Raw genomic sequence first — 19,472 nt, forward strand, 5'->3', positions numbered from 1 at the left:
AAGTAGTTCTAAGTTCTAGGTAGGGGACTGATGACCATAGATGTTAAGTCCCATAGTGCTCAGAGCCAGCCAATTCATGGCGAGAGAGAGAGAGAGAGAGAGAGAGAGAGGGAGAGAGAGGGGGGGGGCGGTGACTGGTATCTAGTAAGAGTTTGGATGCCGATAGAATATATGGATATCCCGATTGACGTGAGCACACGATCCAAGCCTATGCACAAGGAGCCAAGTTCCGTCTTCGGTCAGAATGCGAAGGAAAAGTTAAAGATACTCTCTGCGTAACCGCAATATCATAAAAATAAATTCGTTCCAAATGAATGAAGCCGATTTTACTTGCAATGCGTCGCTTAAGCCAAAGACAAGTAAAGACCTCGTTAAATGTTCCCCATCAATATGAAGGAACACAGTATAGCTGTTGACCATCGCGTCGCCCATCAGAATTGAGACACCAAAGTAACTGAAGCACATCACGCTGAAGTTGAAATTGAATTTACTATTAAATCCGATTCCTTCAGAATTTTTTTTTTCGTGCCTCTCTTTAGAGAAGCCATGCGTCCATCTACCTGCGAGTCCAAAGAACTACGAAAGTCAGTATCGATACCTGCGAGTATCGTGCGTGTCTCTTTGGTTATAACAGGATAGCCTCATGTTAATGGGTCAAAGAAGGGGAATGAAACAAAAATTCGTTTCAGAGTGAAGTAACACAGTAAAAGAAACTTTTCTTTTTGTTTATCATGAGGGGCGGTGGCCAATCTTTTGACATAATTTGATGCAGCCCAGCACGACTTTCCTCCCCTGTTCCAACCTCTTTGCCTCTAAGTAGCAATAGCACCCGACTTCCTCAACTACTTTTTTTGGAAAAAAAGTTCCAATCTCTGTCTGCTCTCTATAGCTTCCTCTGGTACCATGGAAGTAATTCCCTGATGTCTTAACACATGTCCTCTCATCTTCTCTCATCACCGAGTCAGTTTTTACCACGTTCTTCTTTCCTCGCCGATTTTTCGGAAACTTTCCCATTTCTTGTCTTATAAGTTCACTTAATTTTTAGGTTCCTTGTGTCACAGCATTTCTTAAACATTTGGTTGTATTCTTTTTCGTTTTTCCCACCGTCCTTCAATCATTTCATACGATGCTGTGCTCCACGCGCACACTCTCAGAAATATGTTTCTCGACGGGCTATGTATGAGACTAAAAAAATATTCAAATGTGTGTGAAATATTATGGCACTTAACTGCTAAGGTCATCAGTCCCTAAGCTTACACACTACTTAACCTAAATTACCCTAAGGACAAACATACACACCCATGCCCGAGGGAGGACTCGAACCCCCGCCGGGACCAGCCGCACAGCCCATGACTGCAGCGCCCTTGACCGCTCGGCTAATCCCGCGCGGCTATGTTTGACACTAATAGATTTTTTAAATCGATAAATTCCTTCTATTTCATGCGATTGTTTTCCCATTTATCCGCCGTTGCTATCTTCGGGACAGTGTGGAGTATATTCCTCCAGATGTCCTCTGGTATGTTCCCAGTATCGTAGATTCTACAAACCAATTTAAGTACTCGTTAGACGCCGCGCGGGATTAGCCGAGCGGTCAAGGGCGCTGCAGTCATGGACTGTGTGGCTGGTCCCGGCGGAGGTTCGAGTCCTCCCTCGGGCATGGGTGTGTGTGTTTGTCCTTAGGATAACTTAGGTTAAGTAGTGTGTAAGCTTAGGGACTGATGACCTTAGCAGTTAAGTCGCATAAGATTTCACATACATTTGAACGTTTGAACTCGTTTGACATGCAGTTACCCCTCCTCCCCAGCCGTGGTCGCTAGCGTACACCTATGCGGTGGTAAACCATTTCGATTCCTGGTGGGGGATGAAAATTTCACTGCCAATATTTGTCCTGTTAGGATAAGAGAGTGCTGTCGGAAATTGCTGATGACTGGTATTTGCGCCGATGTCCTGTAATAATTCCAAACTTCTCTGCAGTGTCTCCTAAAGTGACGACATGCGATGTTCACCCGTCGAACGGGATCGTTAAGCTCTGTGGGACCGTTGGCGCTTTTCGACAGGAGTAGGCTATGTGCTGGAAACTGGTTTCACTCTCTCCCTTCTTTTAATCCATAACAACAAAACCAAACTGAACACTGATCAAGAGCTCATCACAGGTATCCACAGGACACAAATGCACACCGACACTTCATAACAGTTCGGAGGAAGGCAACGGAAAATCATCTCCACTATAAATGATCCCGCCACAAACGACGGTACAGGACTCCTGCATCTGCTTCCCCTATGCTCTTTTCCTGCATTCAAGACTACTTAGTATTACTGATATCCACTTATTCCAAAGATTTTAGAAATTCAAAAGCAATATTAGCTATTCTTTCTGTCTTGTTAGATCACAAGTCATCCAAAGCTCTATCAGGTTTTGAGTCTTCCAAATCAACAATCATTTTTTTCATATCTTACGTCGACAAAACAGTTCTTCCTTATCCTGAGGGCCACAGTGTTGTCTTTGCACCTACTCATTTTTTTCCTCTCCCTTAAACTTTCATTATAATCTGTTAATGTTGAGGTCTTTTCTTCCAACCAAAATTTGTTTCGGCTATTTGTAAATGCTGAATTTCGAAGATATTTCCTTGTCTGTTTCATAAAATATTTCCTGTAGCCGTTTCGCTTTACAACCTCTGCACTTTCTATGTATTTCATTCCCAGGTGACTTATACTGACGAAATATAACATTATGACCACACCTCACCGGGAGATGGAATGCCGTCCGGCGTTGTTGTGGGTACGTGACACTGTACGGAAGTAAGATTCGCGGAGCACGGGCGAATGTGGAACCATTCTAGTGGCGTTACATGTCGCAATCGGGGAAATCCAGTGACATATTGGACTGCCGAAGTCGGCAGATAGTTGTGGCCTGGCACCGAGCGTATTGCAGACGGTGAAGCTGGTCGGTTTATGGGCATGCTACTGTCGTGATAATCTACGGGAAATGCTACCAGGACGACGGAAACACGAGCAGAGAACAAGGTGTTGCACGTCTACATCTCGTTACAGAATGTGGTGGTCGGAGGCTTACCCATTCTGAAAACCGGGATAGGTGACGATCTGTGTCATATCTGGCGACAGAGTACAAAGCTGGTACAGGCATAAGTGCTTCAAAGACACCATTCCCTGCACCTTGTTGTACACGGTTTATATCGTCCCGATGGTGATGGCATCTTTCAGCAGGACAATCGTCCCTGTCAGGAGGCCCAAAACCATGTTACAGTTGTTTTAGGAGCATGGTAGTGAACTAACATTGATGTCTCGGTCACCAAATTCACCTTATCTGAATCCGGTGGAACACATCTGGAAGGCCATCAGGTGCCTACACTGCGCCCATGAAACACAGGTGCGTGATTTACGGGAACTGAGACGTCTGTGCATAGACATTTCGAGGCACATACCTTCAGAAACATATCAAGGACTTTTAGAATCCATGCCATGGAGAAGCGCCGCTATATTGCATTCCAAAGGTGGATCAACTCACTGTTAAGTAGGTCGTAATAATGTCAACATATACTGCTGCAGTCTGTACTTTTCTTGAACATTTTTGTGTGTCTTTCATCGATCCCCACATTTTCAGGTCCAGATTCCGTGAGTTGCCTTTTTATTGAAGTCCATTCTGCTTACTGGGGTAATCGTTATCGCCAGTATGTACAGCCTAACAGTGCTTCAGAACCATATCATCGTTCCTCATCATTCCTGAAACCCCATTTTTTACGCACTGATTCTTCCTGACATTTCTCGAAGACTTTCTTGTGCTCTACATCTACTCCTGGGTACACCTCACAATCAAGTGTCTGATTTCAGTACCTCTGTCTCGCCATAATGTAATCCAGATGGAGTCTTCCTATGAGTCCAGGCATTTTCCAAATGAACTTCCTCCTCCTATGATTCTTGTGACTCTTGAACAGTGTATTTGCCGTTATCAGTTCAATTTTATTGCAGAATTCAATCAACCTTTCTCCTCTCTTATTCCAACTACCGAGCCCATATTCCTGCATAACTCCGCTTTCTGTTCCTCTCCCGGAACACAGTTCCAATCCTCTCGTCGTTATTAGATTTTCTTCTCCTTTTACATACCTAACTACCATTTCAGTGCCCTGATATCCTTTCTCTATCTCTTCAAACATCTGCTTGTGACTCGGCACGTATAACTGAACTATTGTCGTTGATATTAGTTTGCTGCCGCTTCTTTTGAGAACAATCCTATACAGAATTGTTTAGAGTAGCTTCCTTGCTATTCAGAACGAATGTTACTCCAAACACACCACTTTCTACTGTTTGTGATATTATCCTATATTCGTTATTCAGAAGTCCTCATCTTCTTTCCATTTCACTCCACTGACTTGTACTATATCTAGACTGCGCTTTTATTTCCCGTTGCAGATTGTCTAGCTATTTGTTGCACTTGGACTTCTGACATCCTGCGTTCCGAATCGTACATTGTTACTCTATCGATGGTTTTTCTTCCTTGCCAGACGTCTCTTGAAGGTCCAAATAATGGACTAATCTGGAATCTTTTGCTAAGGGACCGATCACAATGGTTCATATGGCCCTGAGCACTATGGGACTTAACAGCTGTGGTCATCAGTCCCCTAGAGCTTAGAACTACTTAAACCTAACTAACCTAAGGACATCACACACATCCATGCCCGAGGCAGGATTCGAACCTGCGACCGTAGCAGTCGCACGGCCGATCACAATGGAACTTTCTCAGTTGCAGTCTACACTTTCTGTACATACACATGATGTGTGTTTAATGCAGTGGTTTCTGCCTCCTTCTGCGTCCTCATGTCGTTGATCATTGGTAATTTTTCCGCATTTTAAGGCCAGTTTCCAAGCTGAAGAGCAAAATTGTGCTCTGAACCTCTGTCCACCCCTCTATTCTTTTTGACGAGACCGTTCACAGAATGCAGATGACTTCTTATGACAGAGGTCTTCTGACACCAATGCTAACGACTTTTGTTCAAAACGTAAGTAAGGGCTGGGACCGGCCTCGGGACGCATGTCCCTTGGATCAGTAAACAGACACGGTACTCCTACACCACGGTGACTGATACATAAGAATAAAATTAAATATCGTTTGTGTCAGACTAAGTGTGAACAATATTTGTGTATCTTTTTTCGACCCATACGAAGTTTACCAGTATTTTCCACGACATCTTGTAAGCAACTAACACCTGTGGTAGGCAATGAGAACGTCGTAACTGGAGTTTGTTAAATTTTTCAGGAGAAGCGAAAGCGGTCTCTTACAAAATAATGTAAAGTGATGCAGATAAAGTTCTATATGTGTAACTATGTAGTGGAACCCTAGTTATTGACAGATTAGAGAAATCCATACCCTTTCAAATCTCTGATCATGAGTTACTGGTTACTGGAGTTACGAGACTGTCACAGACAGATTGAGTTACGAAGTCATCCATTGCCTTCCACTGATATTTTTCGTAAGACTGATGATATGGTATTCGACTTATATACATGCTCGAAAAGTTACGAAAGAAAGCAACAGATGGGAAAAGCAAAACATTTTCATGTAATTCAAGGAAGATTAAAGTTTAACGTGGCGAGGTTAAGGAAAAGATTTTCAGCGTGTGATTTCACGACACCGGCGTGTTGAATGGCAAAATGTCTTGCTTCCGGACGAGTCCCACTTCAACTTGTCCTACAGTGATTATTTTGTACATGTTCGACGCCGCCGTGGTGAAAGCAATTGGGCGGACTATATTTTTGAGCGGCGTAACCGACAACTGGCAGGTATGGTGGTTTGGGACGCCATTGCCTACGAAACCCGATCTCGCCTAGTGCATCTTGAGGGCAATTTGAACAGCTACCGCTACGTCAGGGAGGTTTTACAGACAGAGGCAGTGCCGCTCCTTCAGGGCGTTCCACATACCATATTTCATCAGGACAACTACCGGCGGCATATGGCGAGGAACGTGCAAACCTTCTTCGAAGAACGACAGGTGCCCCTGCTTCCCTGCCAGCCGGTGTGGCCGAGCGGTTCTAGGCGCTTCAATCTGGAACCGCGCGACCGCTACGGTCGCAGGCTCGAATCCTGCCTCCGGAATGGATGTGTGTGGTGTCCTTAGGTTAGTTAGGTTTAAGTAGTTCTAAGTTCTAGGGGACTGATGACCTCAGATGTTAAGTCCCATAGTGCTCAGAGCCAGTTTTGAACCCCTGCTTCCCTGGCCTGCCCGTTCGCCTGACATGTAATTCATCGAACATGTGCGGGATATGCTCAGTTAGCAAGTTGTTCTTTTAGGTCCTTCTTCAGGCACAGATGATGCTTTGTCGACACGTCTACAAACCGCGTGGTGGAGTATTCCCCAGCAGGTGCTAATTGATTCCATGCCACGACGTCTAGCGGCTCTGAATGAAACACGTTGCGTTGTATTTCGTACTCAATTTCCAGCCACATTGCATGTACAACTAACCATTTATGTAGTGCCATGTCATTAATCGGTGGAATAAATTTCATTGCGATCATATGTCTCGATATTGATGTTTCATATTACCGAACAGTAGCATACATATTCGTAAACAAATTCTGTCATCTGCGAGCCAGTTATAGCCGATAACTGCCGCTGGAGAGCGCAGCTTTCGCAAATAATGACGAAGAAAAAGTTCCACATGATGCATCAACTCGCTTCTGAGCGTATGTTAGCCACGATGCAAACCACACCAGGCATGCTTAACGATAGGAAACACTTCCCCTGCGAGGACAGCTTTACTCTTAACTGGCAGTAGTCAGCATTAAACTAGGCCACTTGCTCTTATTGTATCAGTCACCAAGAATGTCGGGTCGTGGCACATCTAATCTGCTTCCAAGTGACGACTGAACTACCAGTTCGTCAATGTTTCCCAACAAACACAGAGCACGGAACGCGGTATGAGGTGGTTGTGCGAGTCACCTCATGTACCTTGAGTCAGGAAATGGGATCTGTTTGCGACAAGACAGAAATTCTCACGGGGAATGCGATGGTGCCTGGAGCACTAAGGACTGTTAGTGCGAAGGCCATTATTGCGACTTCACTTGACACGCCAGCGGAAAGGGTCGTGCCGTCAGTTGTGCGTCCAACAACACTGACCACTGCAGCGGAAACAAGTCGTCCCGTTTCTGCGTGCAGTATCACGATGGACCTATCTGTGATTGAAAGCCCCAAAGAGAATTCACGTTGCCGAACTGCATTCGCCACTACCATTTCAGGCCCTGCATTTGGTATGATGGAGACATGGTGTGATGGAATAGGGTCGCAGTGAGTGCACAACACGATCACTTTTGGTGCGCATAGCCAGTAACCATTAAATTTCTATTTTGAAGTGGGTAACTGTGCCTCATCTGCGAGATCTCAATGACTTTACCTCACAGCGGTATAACGTGCGACGTTACCTAACAGTTTTCTGCTGTAGCTCTCTTAACGGCATCCCACAGAAGCAAATGATCTGCGAGTTTACTTGATGTTGTTCTCACCTTAGGTAAATGGGCTATGCACAGTTCTGTTTAAAAGGAATTGCTCGATGTATTCATAGGGTCGAGCAGCGCACGTCTGCTTTCAAGCCCAGCAGCTAACTCGCTGCAGATAATAATTTCTAGCTGTGATCGTGCAGTCAAATAACCTCTGCATTGGCTAGAATTGCGAACTAATAAAATACACAGAAATATAAAATAGGACGTAGATGAATAATTTAATAAAAAAGGTTCTGTAGCTGATGTAGACGACAGAACTGCCGCAATTTTTTCCCGTTTTCCGTCGTCTGTTAGTCGCCTTAAAAACCGTGAATGTATGTTCCCTCTTTGTAACTAAATGAAACGCAATTTTTTTTTGCAATATAAGTTTCGCTTCTTTATTCGTGAAGTACCTTCAGTGGCCTGTAATAAAAGTTTGTTTTTATGCAGATAGTAAATGCATTATCCGGTAGTTTCAAACATGTTAGCACGTTTTCTTATGTTTTTCCTTCATTTTCAGATTATAAACAACTTTTGTAGCACAATTTTCGTGACGTTAAATTATCGTTTTGTGTTATTTACGATATGGAAATAAATCGTAAGTAACACCAAACGATAATTTAACCTCACGGAGCTTCTGCTACAAAAGTTGTTTCTAATCTGCAGAACAAGAGAAAAAAATGAGAAAACGTAACATAGTAACATAAGATTACGATTCGGAAATCGCAAGTAACACCAAATGCTAACTTAATTTCACGGAACTTGTGCTACAAAAGTTGTTTCTAATCTGCAAAACAAGAGAAAATGTAAGATAATAACATATTTTTAGCAACTACATATACAGGGTGAGTCACTTAACGTTACCGCTGGATATATTTCGTAAACCACATCAAATACTGACGAACCGATTCCACAGACCGAACGTGAGGAGAGGGGCTAGTGTAATTGTTTAATACAAACCATACAAAAATGCACGGAAGTATGTTATTTAACACAAACCTACGTTTTTTTAAATGCAACCACGTTAGGTTTGTTAGCACATCTGAACATATAAACAAATACGTAATCAGTGCCGTTTGTTGCATTGTAAAATGTTAATTACATCCGGAGATATTGTAGCCTAAAGTTGACGCTTGAAACCTCCGACGTTCAGTTGCGTGTTGTAACAAACACGGGCCACGGTCAGCGAGCAGCATCTGCAGGGACATGTTTACGATGACGACTGTGTTTACGTGTGTGGCTTTAGTGCACTGTTGTGGTTTGGTCTAGCTGTCGCAGTGTCCGCATGTAGCGCTTGCTGCTATTGTTATTCTGCATTCGTCTCCGCACGCAGACAAACTGTAGTGTACCGTGTTACCAGACGTCTGTGATAGTGTAGTGTTGTAGGAACTGTGACCATGGTGTATTCGAACTCTGAAGAGGCGGAGATGATACTCATCTATGGCGAGTGTCGACGAAATGCAGCTGAAGCCTGCAGGGTGTATGCAGAACGGTACCCGGACAGAGAGCATCCAACATGCCGCACATTACAAAACATCTACCGCCAACTGTATGCAACAGGTATGGTCGTAGCACGCAAACGGGTCCGTAACAGGCCCGTCACAGGAGAAGCGGGTGCAGTTGGTGTGTTAGCTGCTGTTGCCATGAACCCACACATGAGCACACGGGACATTGCGAGAGCCGGTGGACTGAGTCAAAGTAGTGTCATGCGCATACTGCATCGTCACCGCTTTCACCCGTTTCATGTGTCGCTACATCAGCAATTACATGGTGATGACTTTAATCATCGAGTGCAATTCTGTCAATGGGAATTAACAGAGAATGCGTTGCAGTTCTACCTGTTTACCGATGAAGCGGGTTTCACAAACCACGGGGCAGTGAATCTACGGAACATGCATTACTGGTCCGTGGACAATCCTCGCTGGCTCAGACAGGTAGAGCGACAGCGACCGTGGACTGTAAATGTATGGTGCGGAATCATTGACGACCATCTCATTGGTCCTCACTTCATTGCAGGGGCCCAAACAGCTGCAACATACATCGCGTTTCTACAGAATGATCTGCCAACGTTGCTCGAAAATGTCCCACTGGAAACGCGTCGACGTATGTGGTATCAGCATGATGGTGCACCTGCACATTCCGCAATCAACACTAGGCTGACCCTTGACAGGATGTTCGACGGACGTTTCATAGGACGTGGAGGACGCATAAATTGACCAGTCCGTTCTCCTGATCTTACACCTCTGGACTTCTTTCTGCGGGGTACGTTAAAGGAGAATGTGTACCGTGATGTGCCTACAACCCCAGAGGATATGAAACAACGTATTGTGGCAGCCTGCGGCGACATTACACCAGATGTACTGCGGCGTGTACGACATTCATTACGCCAGAGATTGCAATTGTGTGCAGCAAATGATGGCCACCACATTGAACATCTATTGGCCTGACATGTCGGGACACACTCTATTCCACTCCGTAATTGAAAACGGAAACCACGTGTGTACGTGTACCTCACCCCTCATGGTAATGTACATGTGCATCAGTGTAAAAGACCAATTAAAAGGTGTTAGCATGTGGACGTAATGTGCTGTTCCAGTCTCTTCTGTATCTAAGGTCCATCACCGTTCCCTTTGGATCCCTACGTAATTCGGTGCTCTCCGATACACACGATCGAACAGCGGAGGAGTGGTACTCAAGCGTCAACTTTAGGTTACAATATCTCCGGATGTAATTAACATTTTACAATGCAACAAACGGCACTGATCACGTATTTGTTTATATGTTCAGATGTGCTAGCAAAACTAACGGGGTTCCATTTAAAAAAAAAACGTAGGTTTGTGTTAAAAAACATACTTCCGTGCATTTTTAATGGTTTTTATTAAACAATTACACTAGCCCCTCTCCTCACGTTCCGTCTGTGGAATCGATTCGTCAGTATTTGATGTGGTTTACGAAAAATATCCAGCGGTAATGCTAGGTGACTCACCCTGTATAATTGGCCAGAGAAGATGCTTCACATGTAAAAGAAGCAACGCGATTATGGCAGTAAGAAACTGCTTTCTCGGATCGCTTCACAACAATTCAAACAAATCGTATTAATGAGTTTTATTACGAAATGAACAATGACAATACTTAACTTTGACAATAACACAGAAGTGTCGCAAGCAAAGGGTGAGACGCAAATAAGAACTCTCTTCAGTATATACAATTTCTGAGTCTCTGATCTTGAAGTGCCTAATCTTATGCTGCTGTAGAACTGGCCGCTACCAGTCATGAGCGGTGCTTATGCTCTCTTCACACAGAGGCCACTGCTGTTGCGTTGTCGTCCTGGAGAGGGGTCGGTCAGCGTGCAATTGGCTGACTACTTGTCACAGTCCTCTCTGCTCTCTTGTTCCCGACCGGTGTGCCGGCGCTTGACTTTACACCGTAACAGAACATACCACAGATGAGAAAACTAATTCCACACGCCTCAAAGTAGTTCAGAGTTCAACATAATGATTCACAAACACGCGATAAAAAAATAAGAGATCATATTCTGTCTACTGCCAGTACTGTAATGCAAGCGGAAAATGTCCTACACTGGAGTCCATTCAAATCTCTCGATATATGAGGCTCACCGCCGAGCATCTATCATCTATATGATGTAATAGCATACGATACTCTAGGCAGCATTGCCTTCTTCAAGAACTACCCAGACAGTGCCCAGAATCGCTCCCATGACCACACTACCCAAAAAAGTCCCTCTACACTTGACTCCAATGTTCCGCCACTGTCTGCTTTGTGATTGGCTGAAGGGTGTCCGCACCAAAAATACATTTTTCTTAACTTCTACAGACGTGAGCTCACTCAACTCGAACACTTCCTGGACAAACTAATATATTAGAGTACGTAAATAAAGAAATGTTATGAACATTTAGTCACACTGAAGCATTTACAATAATTATAAATAAAGGTTTGTTCATAAATAAATAGTCATTAAATATTATTTAAACAATCATGTAGGTCTGCTTGACAGAAGGGTCGTTTGGCCCTGTTTGGCTCTGTTTTCGAAGCTGTTGTCAGCTAATATATACAACTGACCTCTTAAATTGCCATGGTTATCTAGTAGCAATTTTAATCAATAGTTAAATAAATATCTGACAAAAATAGTAACATATTCATTAAGCAGACACAGAAGCATAAAATGATATGAGGTGCTCATGCTGCATTCATTTCAGTTCTGTGTTACTGTGGAATATATGATGTTTACACAAACATTTGCGTAATGAAAAGGATATAAAAGTCGTCATAAGTCAATAAACAAAACACATACAGATACAGAGCTTTCAAGGATGATAGCTATAGTACAATGAAGTACTGTCTGTCGAAATCACATGAAGTGTTTAAATTGGTTCTTGGCGAAAATAGTCACTGGTAAATTATCAACTTTTCTCTCACAAGCGAAATCACCTCCACCTTGAAACAGACGGTGTCACCCCGGTTAGTGGTTTCTCCAGATCTCTCAGCCAATGAAATTATCTGGTTGTAATTTTCCGAGAGACTGACGCACCATCATCTACACAAACCTCAACATATATACTGCGCGAACCATCTTACGGTGTATGGCGGAGGGGACTTTATGTTCCACTGATCCTCCACCGCTTTCCTGTTCCAACGACGAACAGTTCAAGGGAAGACCGAATACCGAGAAGCCCCTGGGAGAGTAGAAGCACTGATTTTATATTCGTTGTCTTTGTGCGAGATACATGTACATGTACGAGGAATCAATAGTATACTGGTTCACGCTTCTAAGAATTTGTGCACTCGCAACGTTATAAATAAACCACACCGTGATAAAGAACGCCTCTCTTGCAGCATTTATCACTGAAGTTGGTTGATTATCTCTGTGACGCTTTATTACTTACTAAATTAATACTTTGCTCTTCTTTGGATCTCCTTTATATCCTCTGTGAGTCCTCATTGATCAGTAAACACGACTACTATCAAAATATTCGTCGAAAGAGTGTTTTGTACGCTGCTTCCTTTGTTGATGGACTGCATCTACTAAGGCTTCTTCCAATGAACCTGGCGTTAGCTTTACTCGCGATGTATTTTACGTGGTCATTTCCCTTCAAATCGCTCCTTACGCATACTCCTATATATATTACGGAAGTAACACTTTTAGTAATTGTTCTGCCATTGTGCAATCATACAATAAAGGGTCTTTCAATCTTTATATTCACAATGTTGTTTATTTTTTGCTTTAACTGTTACTCTTTGCATCAAGCGTCGATCCTCTGCAGGTCTTCCTTGTATACATCTACATCTACATCTAGATCGATACTCTGCAAATCAGATTTAAGTGCCTTGACAGAGGGTTCATCTAGCCACCTTCACAATAATTCTCTATTATTCCAATCTCGTACAGTGCGCCGAAAAAACGAACATCTATATCTTTCAGTGCGAGCTCTGATTTCCCTTATTTTATTATGATGATCATTTCTCCCTATGTAAGTCAGCGTCAACAAAATATTTTCGCATTTGGAGAAGAAAGTTGGTAATTGAAATTTTATGAGAATATTCCACCGCAACGAAAACCGCTTTCTTTTAATGATTTCCACCCAAATCCCGAATCAGTTCAGAGATACTCTCTCCCGTATTTCGCGATAATACAAAGGTGCTGCCCTTCTTTAAACTTTTTCGATGTAGTTCGTCGACCTTATCTGTAAAGGAACCCACACCGCGCAGCAGTATTCTAAAAGAGGACGGACAAGCGTAGTGTAGGCAGTCTCCTTAGTAGATCTGTTACATTTTCTAAGTGTCCTGCCAATAAAACGCTGTCTCTGGTTAGCCTTCCCCACAACATTTTCGATGTTTTCCTTCCAATTTAAGTTGTTCGTAATTGTAATTCCTAGGTATTTAGTTGAATTTACGGCCTTTAGATTTGTCTGATTTATCGTGTAACCGAAGTTTAACGGATTCCTTTCAGCACTCATGTGGATGACCTCACACTTTTCATTGTTTAGGGTCAAATGCTAATCTGTGCACCATAAGACACCTTTTCTAAATCGTTTTGTAATTTGTTTCGATCCTCTGATGACTTTACTAGTCGATAAACGACACCGTTATCTGCAAACAACCTATCATGGCTGCTCAGATTGTCTCCTAAATCGTTTATGTAAATAAGAAACAGCAAAGGGCCTGTAACACTACCTAGGGAAACGCCAGAAATAAATTCTCTTGTACTCGATGACTTTACATCAGTTACTACGAACTGTGACTTTTCTGACAGGAAGTCACGAATCCGGTCACATAACTGAGACGATATTCCATAAGCACGCAATTTCACTACAAGTAGCTTGTGCGGTACGGTGTATACGATAGCATTATCCGCGAAAAGTCTCATGGAACTTCCTAAGTTGTCTACTGGGTAATTTATATGTACTGTGAAAAGTAATGGTCCTACAACACTCCGTTGGGGCACGTCCGACGTTACTTTTACGTCTGAAGACTTCTCTCCGTTCAGAATGAGATGCTGTATTGTGTATGCTAGAAACTTTTCAACTCAGCCAAAGATTTTGTCTGATATTCCGTACGCCCGTATTTTATTCGTTAGGCGGCAGTGCGGAACCGTACCGGATGTCTTCCGGAAGTCAAGGGACACAGCATACAGGAGCGCACCTACGTCCACCGATTTCTCGGTCTCGTGGACGAACAGAGCCAGCTGGGTTTCACACGAACATTGTTTACCAAACCCAAGTTGGTTTCTGCATATCAGTTTTTCGACCTCCAGAACTCTCATTATACGCTAGCATAAAAAATGTTCCAAAATTGTACAAAAGTTTCGTGTGTCTGTTCGGCAACCTAAAAGGGAATGAGATATGCTGTTTACAATCATAAAAAACACTTCTCTCCTCCAAAGGCCTTCGACAAACTGTTACTAGAAGAGTATTCACGGTGAAGAGACCTCCAATTTCCGTTGACAGCTGTTTCAAAGCGAATTTTATTGCGCATGACGCTTTGTTAAGAATGGGTTTCTCGAACGGTGCTAAAAATCATTTTGTCGCCTTGTAGAGCCACTTTACCGACTAAACCACGTTCACCAAAGCCATCCATGTTTTTAACCAATTTATGGTGCCTTATCCACTTTTGTACAAGAAGCCGTAGCATGACTCATTTTTGGAGCTTTGCAATGGCAACAAAGAAACACAGCCACAAAACGGGAAGCGTAAATTGCTCTTATGTCTCTTTTTATGTATCTCATTCAAGAATTCGAAATAAACTAATGCTTTATGGACAGTTCATGAAGGACAAAGCTTCCCTCTATTGCACTGTGGAAGAACTAAGGAGATATCTTGCACCAGATGTGTGTAACGACGACAACGCTCTTACTTAACATACTATATAATAATAACAAACTTGATTTTACTTACAAGGCTTTAATAGATTTCACACAAAAAATTCGGAGGCACTACTTTTCACCATGCCCTCGTACTTACTGTGTTCTCGATTTAGAACTGAGTTTCATCGATTAAGTCTTTATCAGGGTGAGTGACAATACTTAGATTGGGTGTCTATATTGTGAATATTAGTGTCATTAGATCTTTGAGAATGGGTTTCCATACTGTTTTTTCGAAATAATTTTGTTCAGTCACATTTACTGTGTATGGCAACTCGAGGATCACCTTTGAGGGACATGGGAGCGTATTGTGTAACAGCCCTTAGCATTTGGTGGGATGATTTACTTGCATTTTGTAACTCTGGTTTAATGAAATCTAACATAAGATTTAAGTTTTGTTTTTTGATCTTGAGTTCTAATTAAGATTTTTAGGTGTGCAGTTCTGCCAAAGCACTGTGCTTGTGTATGCGATGCTACTGCCATCTGTATGTGAGCCTATCGCTGTCTCATGACCTTTGTCACCTCAGTGTAAATAACAATTTGGACAGAACGCCATCAGTCTCTAGCCTCCTCTCCATTTACAATACAAACAGATGGAGCGTCTCCACTTGATTCATTCTTATTTGAGTCTAATCGACGTAATAATTGTTGCTTTAGTTGATAGGACGGTATAATGTAGGCCTGAACAAGGCTGTAGCTGGAGAACGGTGTTTATTGAATAAGGCTGGCTCGTTGATAGACGCGAGTCCTAAATACCTGCCGCGGCCGTAAGCAGGCGGGCGTCCTTGACTGAGTCTCCCAGAAAGCGCCGGGCCGTCTCGCACACTTGCTGCGGAGGCTGCCGGCTTCCTGCCAGACAGCCAGCTAGGGTAACGGGTCCAGATAGCTAGCTAACACCGCTGAGCCAGCCAGCCGTCAGCCCGTCTCCGGAGCTCAAAATACCTGTTCCATCTGCTGCAGATTACATCTTCCCTGTATAGTAGTCAACTGCTACACTGCGATCAAACGTTGCACTGCCGGCCGGTGTGGCCCTGCGGTTATAGGCCCTTCAGTCTGGAACCGCGTGACCGCTACGGTCGCAGGTTCGAATCCTGCCTCGGGCATGGATGTGTGTGATGTCCTTAGGTTAGTTAGGTTTAAGTAGTTCTAAGTTCTAGGGGACTGATGACCACAGATGTTAAGTCCCATAGTGCTCAGAGCCATTTGAACCATTTGAAACGGTGCACTAGCAGTACTCGATTCTGCTATAATGAGTGAATTAAACATCGAGAAGGTTCCCAGAATGAGATTTTCACTCTGCAGCGGAGTGTGCGCTGATATGAAACTTCCTGACAGATTAAAACTCTGTGCCGAACTGAGACTCGAACTCGGGACCTTTGCCATTCGCGGGCAAGTGCTCTACCAACTGAGCTACCCAAGCACGACTCACGCCCCGTCCTCACAACTTTACCTCTGCCAGTACCTCGTCTCCTACCTTACAAACTTTACAGAAGCTCTCCTGCGAACCTTGCAGAACTAGCACTCCTGAAAGAAAGGATATTGCGGAAACATGGCTTAGCCACAGCCTGGGGAATGTTTCCAGAATGAGATTTTCACTCTGCAGCGGAGTGTGCGCTGATATGAAACTTCCTGACAGATTAAAACTGCGTTCCGGACCGAGACTCGAATTCGGGACCTTTTCCTTCCGCGGGCAAGTGTTCTACCAACTGAGCTACCTAAGCATGACGCACGCCCCGTCCTCACAACTTTACTTCCGCCAGTACCTCGTCTCCTACCTTCCAAACTTTACAGAAACTCTCCTGCGAACCTTGCAGAACTAGCACTCCTGAAAGAAAGGATACTGAGGAGACATGGCTTAGCCACAGCCTGGGGGATGTTTCCAGAATGAGATTTTCACTCTGCAGCGGAGTGTGCGCTGATATGAAACTTCCTGGCAGATTAAAACTGTGTGCCAGACCGAGACTCGAACTCGGGACCTTTGCCTTTCGCGGGCAAGTGCTCTACCAACTGAGCTACCCAAGCACGACTCACGCCCTGTCCTCACAACTTTACTTCTGCCAGTACCTCGTCCCCTACCTTCCAAACTTTACAGAAGATCTCCTTCGAACCTTGCAGAACTAGCACTCCTGGAAGAAAGCATATTGCGGAGACATGGCTTAGCCACAGCCTGGGGGATGTTTGCAGAATGAGATTTTCACTCTGCAGCGGAGTGTGCGCTGATATGAAACTTCCTGGCAGATTAAAACTGTGTGCCTGCTAAGTCATGTCTCCACAATATTCTTTCTTTCGGGATTGCTAGTTCTGCAAGGTTCGCAAGAGAGCTTCTGTAAAGTTTGGAAGGCTGGAGACAAGGTACTGGTAGAAGTAAAGTTGTGAGGACGGGGCGTGAGTCGTGCTTGCGTAGCTCAGTTGGTAGAGCACTTGCCCGCAGAAGGCAAACGTCCCGAGTTCGGGTCTCGGTCCGGCACCCAGTTTTAATCTGCCGGGAAGTTTTATCGAGAAGGTTGTTTACTTGATCCTGATACAGATCAGGTGTCAGCCTTTGGTAAAAGCGAGCCATATTGGCGTAGGAACCAGTAAGGAACCCTTCGACGTCTGCAGAGCTTTCTATTCCGTCCGGTGAGACGGCCTCTTCTTAAAATTTTGATACTTTTACATCAACGGCGTCTGCAGCGAGGGTGGACTGTCAGCTGATCGGCGAACACATATGTGAAGAATGTTTTAAACCCAACAGATGAAGGAAGCCTGCATCAACTGAAATTATTCGCGGAATACATTGACGTAACAAAGTCATGGGATAGAGATATGCACGTATGCAGATGGCTATAGTATCGCGTACACAAAGTATAAAATGGTAATGCATTGACGGAGCTGTCATTTGTACTCAGGTGATTCATATGAAAAGGTTTCGCACGTGATTATGACCGCACGTCTGGAACCGCGCGACCGATAGGGTCTCAGGTTCGAATCCTGCCTCGGGCATGGATGTGTGTGATGTCCTTAGGTTAGTTAGGTTTGAGTAGTTCTAACGTCTAGGGGACTGATGACCTCAGATGTTAAGTCCCATAGTGCTCAGAGCCATTTAAACCATTTTTTTATGACCGCACGACGGCAATTAACAGACTTTGAACGCGGAATGGAAGTTGGAGTTAGACGCGTGGGACATTCCACTTGGAAAATCGTTAGGGAACTGAATATTACAAGGCACACATTGCCAGGAGTGTGTCGACAATACCAAATTTCGGCCATTATTACTCACCTGGTAGAACGCATTGGCCGACGGCCTTCACTTAACAACGGAGAGCAGCGCCGTTTACGTAGGTAGAGTTGAAAGTACTAAAAGACGAGCAGTACTGCGTAAAATAACTGCAGAAATCGATGTGGGACATACGATGAACGTATCAGTTAGGACAGTGCAGTGAAATTTGGCGTTAATGGGCCATGGCAGCGGACGACGGACGCGGGTGCCTTTGCTAACAGCGCGGTATCGACTGCAGCGCCTCTCCTGAGATCGCGACCGTCTTGGTTGGGCCGTCGACAATGGAAAACCCATGGTATGGACACACTAGTTCCGATTTCAGTTGGTAAGAGCTATTCGTAGGGTTCAAGTGTCACACGTAACCCACGAAGCCACGGACAAGTTGTCAGCAAGGCACCGTGCAAGCTGGTGGTGGCTCCGTAATGGTGTTGGCTGTGTTTACATGGAACGGACTGAGTCCTCTGGTCCAACTGAACCAGAGATTGAGTGAAATTGGTTATGTTCATCTACTTGGAGACCATTTTCAGCCATTCATGACTTCATGTTCCCAAAAAACGATGGAATTTTTATGAATGACAATGCCCCATGTCACTAATCCACAGTTGTTTGCTTCTGTTTTGAAGAACATTCTGCACAATTCGAACGAATGATTTGGCCCCCCAAATCATCCGACATGTATCCGTCAAAGGTTTATGGGACGTAATCGAGAGATCAGTTCTTGCACAAAATCCTGCACCAGTACACTTTCACAATTATGGACGGCTGTAGAGGCAGCCACGGCTCAGTATTACTGCAGAGGACTTCAGCGACTTTTTGAGTCAATGCCACGCCGAGTCGCTGGGCTACTCCGGACGAAAGAGTTTCCGATACGATATTAGGAGGTATCCCACAACATTTCTCATCAGCATATACTCCTTGGTTCTCGGGGTGGACACTTGGAAGGAGACGAAGAGCGCCTGCGACGTCCTCTCCACACGGACAACGAAATGGAGGCCAGCAATTATACACCTGCATCAGGTATACTCTGCAAGGCACCTTACAGAGTGTGGCGGAGAGTACTTTTCGTATCAGTATCAGATCCTTCATTCCTCGTTCTGTTGGTTGGTTGGTGTGGGGAAGGAGACCAGACAGCGTGGTCATCGGCCTCATCGGATTAGGGAAGGATTGGGAAGGAAGTCGGCCGTGCCCTTTCAGAGGAACCATCCCGGCATTTGCCTGGAGTAATTCAGGGAAATCACGGAAAACCTAAATCAGGATGGCCGGACGGGGGACCTCGTTCTGTTAATGATTGATATGTCAGGAGAACGTCTATCAATAATTCTCCTTACTAGTTTCATTTTCTCTGA

Source organism: Schistocerca americana, chromosome 1 (assembly GCF_021461395.2).
Source record: "Schistocerca americana isolate TAMUIC-IGC-003095 chromosome 1, iqSchAmer2.1, whole genome shotgun sequence".
Classification (NCBI taxonomy): Eukaryota; Metazoa; Arthropoda; class Insecta; order Orthoptera; family Acrididae; genus Schistocerca; species Schistocerca americana.